Source organism: Manduca sexta, chromosome 11 (genome assembly GCF_014839805.1).
Source record: "Manduca sexta isolate Smith_Timp_Sample1 chromosome 11, JHU_Msex_v1.0, whole genome shotgun sequence".
Lineage (NCBI taxonomy): Eukaryota > Metazoa > Arthropoda > Insecta > Lepidoptera > Sphingidae > Manduca > Manduca sexta.
In genome coordinates, this window is record NC_051125.1 from 10120601 (window position 1) to 10130205 (window position 9605).

A 9605-nucleotide genomic window follows, 5' to 3' on the forward strand; every position below is an offset into this window, starting at 1 on the left:
GTAGTCGTTTGCACTGGCCACCAGCCTTTTTTCTTCCGCGGGGAAAAAACTCGATGTCGCCACCACCATTTGGAGCGTGAGTAGAACGGTTATCTTGGTTTCACTGGTCTTACGGCCGAATGTCGATACTGGGGAGTATACAGGCTGCCAGCCTGGCATACCACTCTGTAAAATTAAGTAAAATTGAATAAGCAACATTTCTAATGATTTTAACCTCGTTCGGACTACGTATGATTGTTAACGCCTCCAACGTTCATCGAACTGGTTGGCTTAGCTTTGTCCTATATGCGATTTTAGACATCGGATTGCTTCAAATATTGAAGTTATTATTGTAAAGTTTTGTAGTTGACATTCCCTAAACAGTTATTTTGGCGTGAAAGTACGGCGGTGTACACTAATGTCTTATGTACAATCTCTTTTTGACTTCTAGTTCACATTATACTGAAAGGAAAGGACAACGAAGCTGCGTAGTATCAAAGTATATTCAATTTGTGGATACAAAATTAGCTACGTGTAGATAAATTGCGTATTGCTGTTTTGTTTTCATTAGGCGTTTTGAAGTGAAGTATGAAAAATAGTCGGTGAAGAGGTAATTTTGAAAAATTGAGAACACAAACACTATCAAAGACTATATTTAAGATGCTGTTAGATGGTAACTAGTAATAAAGGGCGTGGCAAAAGAGATTTTATAAATTTCTTGTCTACCTAGCTAATTTGCCCTTTTCCTGACAGCCGCAACCGACGGTATTCTTCATGGAGACACTTCCCATCATATATGACACTGCTTAATGACCAAGCAGGTGTTATTTTACATACATAAATTATTATTGATGCTTGCTCTATTTCCTGCATCGCGATATCAAGATTCTCCGCGTTTATATGACTACCTGTCTGCGAGTGTTAGCTGGTATCGCTTCTCGGCCTTTTGGCTAAGATCAAAGTGTAGTATCTGTTCTTTTCAGCTTAATATCTGAAAGTTCCCACATTGTGGGACCAGTATATTAAACTGATTTTTGTAAAGCGACGGGATGTTCGGGGCTCGCTCCACTCCCGTCACGGGTCGGCCCGGCATTGCAGTGCCGCCGGGATTGGCCCAATTCATTACCTGAAAATGTATGTTATGAGGCAAAGTTTTACTATGGAAGTTAATAGACCAATAGACCTGCGTCGATATATTCTATATATTACATCAATAATAATTTATGTATGTAAAATAACACCTGCTTGGTCATTAAGCAGTGTCATATATGATGGGAAGTGTCTCCATGAAGAATACCGTCGGTTGCGGCTGTCAGGAAAAGGGCAAATTAGCTAGGTAGACAAGAAATTTATAAAATCTCTTTTGCCACGCCCTTTATTACTAGTTACCATCTAACAGCATCTTAAATATAGTCTTTGATAGTGTTTGTGTTCTCAATTTTTCAAAATTACCTCTTCACCGACTATTTTTCATACTTCACTTCAAAACGCCTAATGAAAACAAAACAGCAATACGCAATTTATCTACACGTAGCTAATTTTGTATCCACAAATTGAATATACTTTGATACTACGCAGCTTCGTTGTCCTTTCCTTCCAGTATAATGTGAACTAGAAGTCAAAAAGAGATTGTACATAAGACATTAGTGTACACCGCCGTACTTTTACGCCAAAATAACTGTTTAGGGAATGTGATCTACAAAACTTTACAATAATAACTTCAATAGTTGAAGCAATCCGATGTCTAAAATCACATATAGGACAAAGCTAAGCCAACCAGTTCGATGAACGTTGGAGGCGTTAACAATCATACGTAGTCCGAACGAGGTTAAAATCATTAGAAATGTTGCTTATTCAATTTTACTTAATTTTCCAGAGTGGTATGCCAGGCTGGCAGCCTGTATACTCCCCAGTATCGACATTCGGCCGTAAGACCGGTGAAACCAAGATAACCATTCCACTCACGCTCCAAATGGTGGTGGCGACAACGAGTTTTTTCCCCGCGAAAAAAAAAAGACTGGTGGCCAGTGCAAACGACTACCCCATTGTGTCTGTACCAAACGAGTAACTGTTGTAGTTGACGTTGCACCTGCGCTCACCTTCTTGCAACTGGCGTTAGGGTGCCCTTGGAGCATTGACACCCCACATTAATTACTGTATGCTAATAAGTATTGACAGATGGAGAAATTTCAATAATTATTATTTGTAACATTATTAATTTTGTTTCTTCTTTCTTTCTGACCCATAGGATTTACGATTTAAATAGTGTAGTCAGGAGGCCCTATTCACATTCCGAGGACGTAACTGTCTTTTTAAAAAAAAAGTTACGGGCGTCCTAATCGTAGGCAAGCTTTGAGAGCCATAACGTAAAGAGAATTTTTAACTCTTTTACCTATACGGCAAAATTTTAATAATATATTAGAATTATATTTATATAGTTTTCTAATTAGTAATTTATAATATTATATTGATTGTTTGATTGTTAATATTTTATTCATTTTTGACTAAAATAGTAGGTTATGATATTCATTGAGAACTGCTGAAGGTAAAACCAGCATACCTTACGTCTAAACCTATTTACAACAATCTATATTCTAGTGATGCAAAATATTTTTGTCACGTAAAAAAATGCCGGTTCCTGTTGCACTTTTATTACGGGAAAAGACTTCAACGCGTCCGGAACCACGAAAAGCTATTCTGGAACATTTACCGCGCGAGGTAACCTAAGCTAACTTGGTAGTGTCTTCGGTCTGCAACGCGCACAAAGCAGTTGTCTCGAGCAAGAATTACCACGACAAGTGTGATATTGTATTCAGTAGATGGCGCTCTACAATTTGCTCTATTTCCTGCATCGCGATATCAAGATTCTCCGCGTTTATATGACTACCTGTCTGCGAGTGTTAGCTGGTATCGCTTCTCGGCCTTTTGGCTAAGATCAAAGTGTAGTATCTGTTCTTTTCAGCTTAATATCTGAAAGTTCCCACATTGTGGGACCAGTATATTAAACTGATTTTTGTAAAGCGACGGGATGTTCGGAGCTCGCTCCACTCCCGTCACGGGTCGGCCCGGCATTGCAGTGCCGCCGGGATCGGCCCAATTCATTACTCGAAAAGTTGTGGTGAGAGTAAAATTCCTGACCTTCAAAACTAACTAGGAATAAAAAGTTACCGATAGGGGACCGGACTCATTTGTGTTCTTTATTATTATCAAATATTTACGTTATATAAATTATAACACAGAAAGAATTATTTAAATCCGGTAAAAAATCAACAAGTTATAGGTCTTTTAATTTCGGTAGAAGGGGTAAGTAACAAGAAACAGAAAAGAGGCGCAATACCCACGTGTGACGTCATCGGGCATTACGACGCGTGCGAAAGAAAGAGATGAAGCGATATCCCCACTTCGCGCCCACTTCGGCACGTAGTAATATTTGAAATATGAATTACTGGCTCATTTTTTAACCAATTTTAATGCAGTTTTCGCAGGAGGGTTTCTTTTTCGTATTATCAACCATTACATATAGAATAATGTACAAAATCGAACACAGGCCGGTCCCCTATTGTCTGTGCAGTGAATAATTCCAATTTTAAATATTACTAATGATGTGTCACCCTCTTGAGTCATAAGTTATTGAGTTGAATCAATTAACATTTATTTTATAATTTTAGAGACGTAACATAATAATAATATATTTTACTTCAGAAAATAATGATCTAGGTACTCGGCCTATTGTAGAGCGGATTTTAAGACATTTTATTATAATAAATCAATAGAAATGGATTCCTCTAGTTATTTAAGCAAGAATACAGAGCTAAATACTGCATCTATTAGTTCTTATTCTCTCCTTATGAAATGTATGAAATAGGAAATGAATTTAAATTTTTTGAAGTATTATCATCTATACAGTTATAATATACAGTCTACGGCTTGTTGTTTAAATTAAAAACACACACACAACATTACGCTATCATACCTGACATCTAAACCTATTTACAAATAATTAATATTTTCGCTATCTTCGGGGACGAAGAAGATATGCAGCCAGGGCAGACATTTTACGCAATGTGAATAACTTGTAGAATGTAGGTGACTAATGTGTATATAATATATTATAAGTTTGTTTTCTTCAGCTTACATTCTTAAAAATAATAAACAATATGTGCGGTAGTAACAATATATTTCCAACTCCTTTTCCTTCTATTTGATTAATTTCGTTGCGGGTTAAGACTAATTAATGCTCCAAAAACTGCCAGATTCACTGCTCGGAAGCTCCTTAAAAAAAAGGATATTATGTAATTAGCAATGTTTTTGGAGCTGTTTATAAGATCCAAGTGTATCTATTAGTTGTGATTTAACGATTTATCGACATCATTTTAAGCCATTAATATAAATCATATCTAAACATATGTTTTATCGTTTATATCCAAAAATGAACTTTGCCCGTTCATTTTAAACATTGTCAATTTTACCATATTATTTGAATTGCAAATTTAAAGTGTATACAATGAATGTGAAATAACAATTGCAAGGATGTACTTTGAACTTATTGAATATTTTTGTCAATTTAAGCGAAAACATTGTATAAAAGTAAGGCGTAAGATTCTTTGTGAGTTAAATTTTTTTCCTAAGTTATAGTTTATTGTCTAAAGGTTTATTGTTTTTAGTTTATGTAATAATAAAAAAAGTGTATTTAAAAGTACATACATTGTCGCTGAAACTTCCGAGCTGATTGTAAAAAAATATTTAAATAACTTAAGCCGTAACTGCAACTCAGTTTCGCTCAGTTTATGTAATAAGAAAAAAAAAAAGTATATTTGAGGGTGTTATCACTTAATCTAATGAGCCGATTATAAAAAAAAAACTTAAATAATTTAGGGCTATATTAATAAACGGAACTCAATTTCGCTCTCAAGTGCGTTCATCAGTTGAGACGCTGTCAAACTAACGTCGGTATGTTAAGAAAGTCGATATTTAATAAACCCGTACTTATTAACATCTCAAATGACATTTGATACAATACTTATGCGACGGATTTTAAGTTTAAGTTTGATTTATTAAATAGTTTAGTACATTTAATCTCTCCTAAAATTGTTTTCAAAGGTGATTGATTCAATAATGCGCGCCTTAAACTATTTTTGATGTAATAAACTCTTTAACTAATATTTACATATATAATATCAGCCCTGTATTATATATTTGCCCACTGCTGAGCACGGGCCTCCTCTACTACTGAGAGGGATTAGGCTGTAGTCCACCACGCTGGCCTAGTGCGGATTGGTAGACTTCACACACACTCGAAATTCTTATAGAGAACCCCTCAGGTATGCATGTTTCCTCACGATATTTTCCTTCACCGTTAAAGCAAGCGATAATTCACAAAGAATACAATATTTACTATTATATTTATTGAACTAATATTAATATAATTATATATATTAATATAATTATATTTACTGAACTAATATTTACTCGAGCAAAATCTCGGTAAAAAAATAGTTTAGTAATTAGTACTACCAATTGTAATAACACTGAAGCTATATATTCAAGACAATTTATTCGTTTAAATTATATTACCATTGTAATTTTTAGATGATCTTATTATGCACTTAAGTTCTGTATAAAATATTTTGGAACCACTAATTGAAATAGAAAAAGTATCATAATATTCAAAATGACACCCAAAAAGTGCCTCATATTTCGAAATGCGTTAAATTCAATTATGGTCGTTTCATTATTAAAAAACTGTATGCATAATGAATGAAATTGGTAGTTTTTTAAAAGTTCTTTTCTAATGTGTAAATAATATTTGAATATTTTATGTTTCGAAAAGTCTAAATCTACGCAAACACTTTATTTGAGCCAATTTTAGGAGTTAAGTCGAGCCTCGGTAAAACGTTTAAGAAAAGTTTTCTCCGAGTATTAACCTTCCTGGGACTTGAACTTGACCACCCGGTTCACAATCTATAATATACGCTACCATTGAACGTAGAAGGCGACAAAATTCACAATAGCACAAACAAAACCATCATCAAGACTAGATACATACATCTAAATTCTAGACCAATATTTAAAATTCATAGTTTTTCCTCTAAAATCTATTCTTAGCATATTGCTAAATACTGCCTCGAAAAGTGTTAATTGCTATGTTACAAGTAAACATGGCTAAAACCGGCCGAAGCAGGTATGCACTCAAAACAACCTGTTTTCGAAACAAATACCACTCGTATTTCGATATTTCACCAAGTCCTTGAGAATATTCCGTCCACACACCCGCATTTTATTGTTCCAGTGATAGGGATTATGAAGGGGAAGACGGCATTTCTATACACAGATAACAGGTTTCTCAAAGGTCGTTAATTTTCTATGGTTCTGTAATGATGGGTCCTATGTTATATTTTACTTATGTTGCAAAAAAAATCCATAACCCATTGTTCTTCCCTTATTGTTTATCTTTTAGGATAATTGGATTTTTTATTAGTTTGAATGACGAGACGAGTTGTCCGTTCGCCTGATAATAAGCGATACGACTGCCCACAAACAGTAGAAACACCATCCAAAATTAAAAAGTATTATTTGGTATTTCAATGCGCTCACCATCCTGAGATATGAGATGTTGTCTTATTATATCCAGTAGTTATGCTGGGTACAATGTCCTTCAAACCGGAACACAATAGTGACTATACACTGCTGCTTGGCGGCAGAAAACGACATTGCGGTGATACCTACCCAGACGGACTCTCACATATGAGCGACCTACCACCAGGAAATTTTCACTGAAAAAGACTCAGATACATATTATAATTCAATTTGCTCGAGGAATATATTTAATAATTAATATTATATAAATTTTAATAGTAAGCCAGCGATGTATGTAAAATTCTGTCGGTGACAGTGCCCGCCCATTATCAGTCAAGCCGTCATGTATGACGAATCGCCTTATTACAGATTCGATGCGCTCATCCAAGAATAGCTCTCCCGGTAATTCTGATAACATTATAAGATGCGGATGGTGAATATGTAACGTTTTCAGGTCGTCACATTAGTCTAGTGGCAGTGGTAACGGACTGCAAAGTTATAGGTTCGATTTCAATGTCGGGTCATATTTTGAAACAGTTTTTCTATATACCCGAGATTATCGGTAAAGGTGTTCACGTCATACGACCTAGATGTAAAAAAGTTGTTAAATTGTTCCAGCAATATATTTGAAAATGTGTTGCGACAGCCCCATTTTGATCGTAAGGAAAAAACAAGAGGAAATAAAGAAGTATTCACTTTTTTAATACAAGTGAATTATTAGACGATAGAACGTAAAGAATATAAAGCTCGCACGTCATTTAGGTACGGCATGTAAAGCCGTTGGTCTTGCGCCTAATCTCTCTCCGGTCACGTCATGAGAGTGAAGGAACAGAGAGTTTACCTATGTATTGCGTATACACTTGTGCACTATAATATATCCTAAGTACTTGGCTGATCTCCTTGGTTGAGATTGGCCGCCGTGGCCGAAATTCGGTTAGGAAGGAGCCATCATGAGACGATACGCCACTCGACTAATAAGAAAGCACTTAAACTGCATTAAAGTAGCAACGCCACTCTAAACTTTGAATTACTAAGTTTCTGACTTCTTGAGAAATGCGTATCATTAAACTATAGAAGTAGTAAATAAAGTATTTATTTATCTTTCTGTTAGTACATAATTGGTTGTATTGTTTTTTATTTCGTATCGTAGCGTACATCTGGACATTTTATTATTACCTCAATTAAAGTTCAATGCAAGGTCACGATCTTGTTTACAAAAACATGGGTGACAGGCAAATGACGTCAGAAAACGAAACAACCCTTCCTTACATTTTATTTGTATTAATTTTAGTAAATATTAACTTGATATTTTCCACAGTAAGTACTTATTTTATAATCCTGGCCTAGGCCAGGTATCATGAATCAAGGTACCATCTATATCTGCCATAGATTTATCACGAAATATTTACTTCGTTCAGTAACCCATAAACATAAGTAAAGTTAAAAAGTTTAACAATTAAGATAGATAGACTAACTTTGTAAGTAACAGTGGTTAAGGGTCCATATCACTCGATTCCTGTCGGCTTCCCTTGCGTAGAATTTCTGTATAATCTAATTATCATTAAAACGATTTGAAGACTGCATTTCTGCATGTTAGTACCTATGTTGTGTCTGGTTCGCTTTCGGAAAACTTAATTTTTCGCCACTGGTAAGTCAACTCTGAAACCACTGATCTGATTGAATAAAAGTAATATTAAAAATATTTTCTTAGATAACTATCGATTTTTGCGAGTTGAACAACACTTAAAGCGTTAATCCCGGACACTGATAACCCTTTATCAACAACCGTGTAGCGTGCGTAAGACAAAACAAATGTTACGTCACGACGTAGAAAATCATTTATCCTGCCTTTACGATAGACAAATACTATAACACCCTGAGTTGATATTGCAAATACTGTAAAACAAAATGAACGATTAAAAAAACGTATAAATGCATTTTAGGGTATTAAACTCTTATACGGGTTTCTAAGAATATTAATCTTCTTTAACGAATAACAAAATTAATTATACTTATAGTAAGTAAGCAGTTTGAAAATGTATATTACATTACTGCATCGGGAAATTTGAAGACTAAAAAATAATATAAATCCTAAAAAACATACCAAGAAATATATTTATATTAGCGCGTCATAGCTAATCATTTTGTAATTAAAATTTATTTATGATACCCTATTCGAATAAAGTTGGTGTTTTATGTAAAATACTCCAGAATGCCGTATTTACCGATCTATCTAACGTATATTTGTGTAAATAAAACTTGCAATATGTTCAAACCAACTAATAATATTTTCTATTTAGTTTTTTTTGACACATTTTCAATTTTAAATAAAGTGAAATTCTTCTTCTACTTGGTGATTATTCCGGCCTAGGTGCCAGGGTCCGCCTTCCTACTGCGTCCTCCATTCCATTTTGCACGGTCTTTTGCAGACTGTTCAGTGAGACTATTGACTCTCATATCTTCTCGGAGAACGTCAAGCCAACGCTTCTTGGGCCGTCCCCGGTACGTTCAGGTACAGGAATTTGCGATCGACGTACTCCTGCGATTTTCTTAACACATGACCATACCATCTTAGGAGGTATTCCTGGAGTTTATACGCCACATTGTTCATACACATACAAGGTTTTGGTGGAAATATATTGACCAATATATTTCCAATAATTTCCAACAATAGTTTTTCTTATATTATCATATTCTTACTTACTAATGCTATAAATTAGAATGTCTGTTTAAATGTTTGTATGTTTGTTACAAGTAAACGTAGTAACCGTTGGACGTTTGAATGAAATTTGCTACAGGTCAAGTCCTGAATTAACACATGGGCAATTTGCTGCCGTGGAAAAGTATTGTTTTTTTAAGATATCTACACCTGATGATAAGTGGAGTGAGGTCCAATACAATATCGACTGACGAGAGATGATTACACCTCAGCAGCCGACGCAATTATGTCTGTTGGAACCGGATATACGTAGAATGATCCCGGAACGCAACACACTTGCGTGAGCCACTATGGCAGGTTCTAACACCTTACGGTAGTCGCTATCCGGGCG

At 35.1% G+C, this 9605-nt stretch overlaps 2 non-coding genes across 2 annotated transcripts; both read left to right on the forward strand.

Annotated features, from left to right (window-relative positions):
* The first annotated feature begins 909 nt into the window (after window positions 1-909).
* On the forward strand, window positions 910-1102 carry LOC115449871. The gene has a single exon (XR_003939220.1). It is a non-coding gene; the product is annotated as a U2 spliceosomal RNA (small nuclear RNA).
* Window positions 1103-2888: 1786 nt separating this feature from the next.
* LOC115449870 lies at window positions 2889-3081 on the forward strand. The gene has a single exon (XR_003939219.1). It is a non-coding gene; the product is annotated as a U2 spliceosomal RNA (small nuclear RNA).
* The last annotated feature ends 6524 nt before the right edge of the window (window positions 3082-9605 follow it).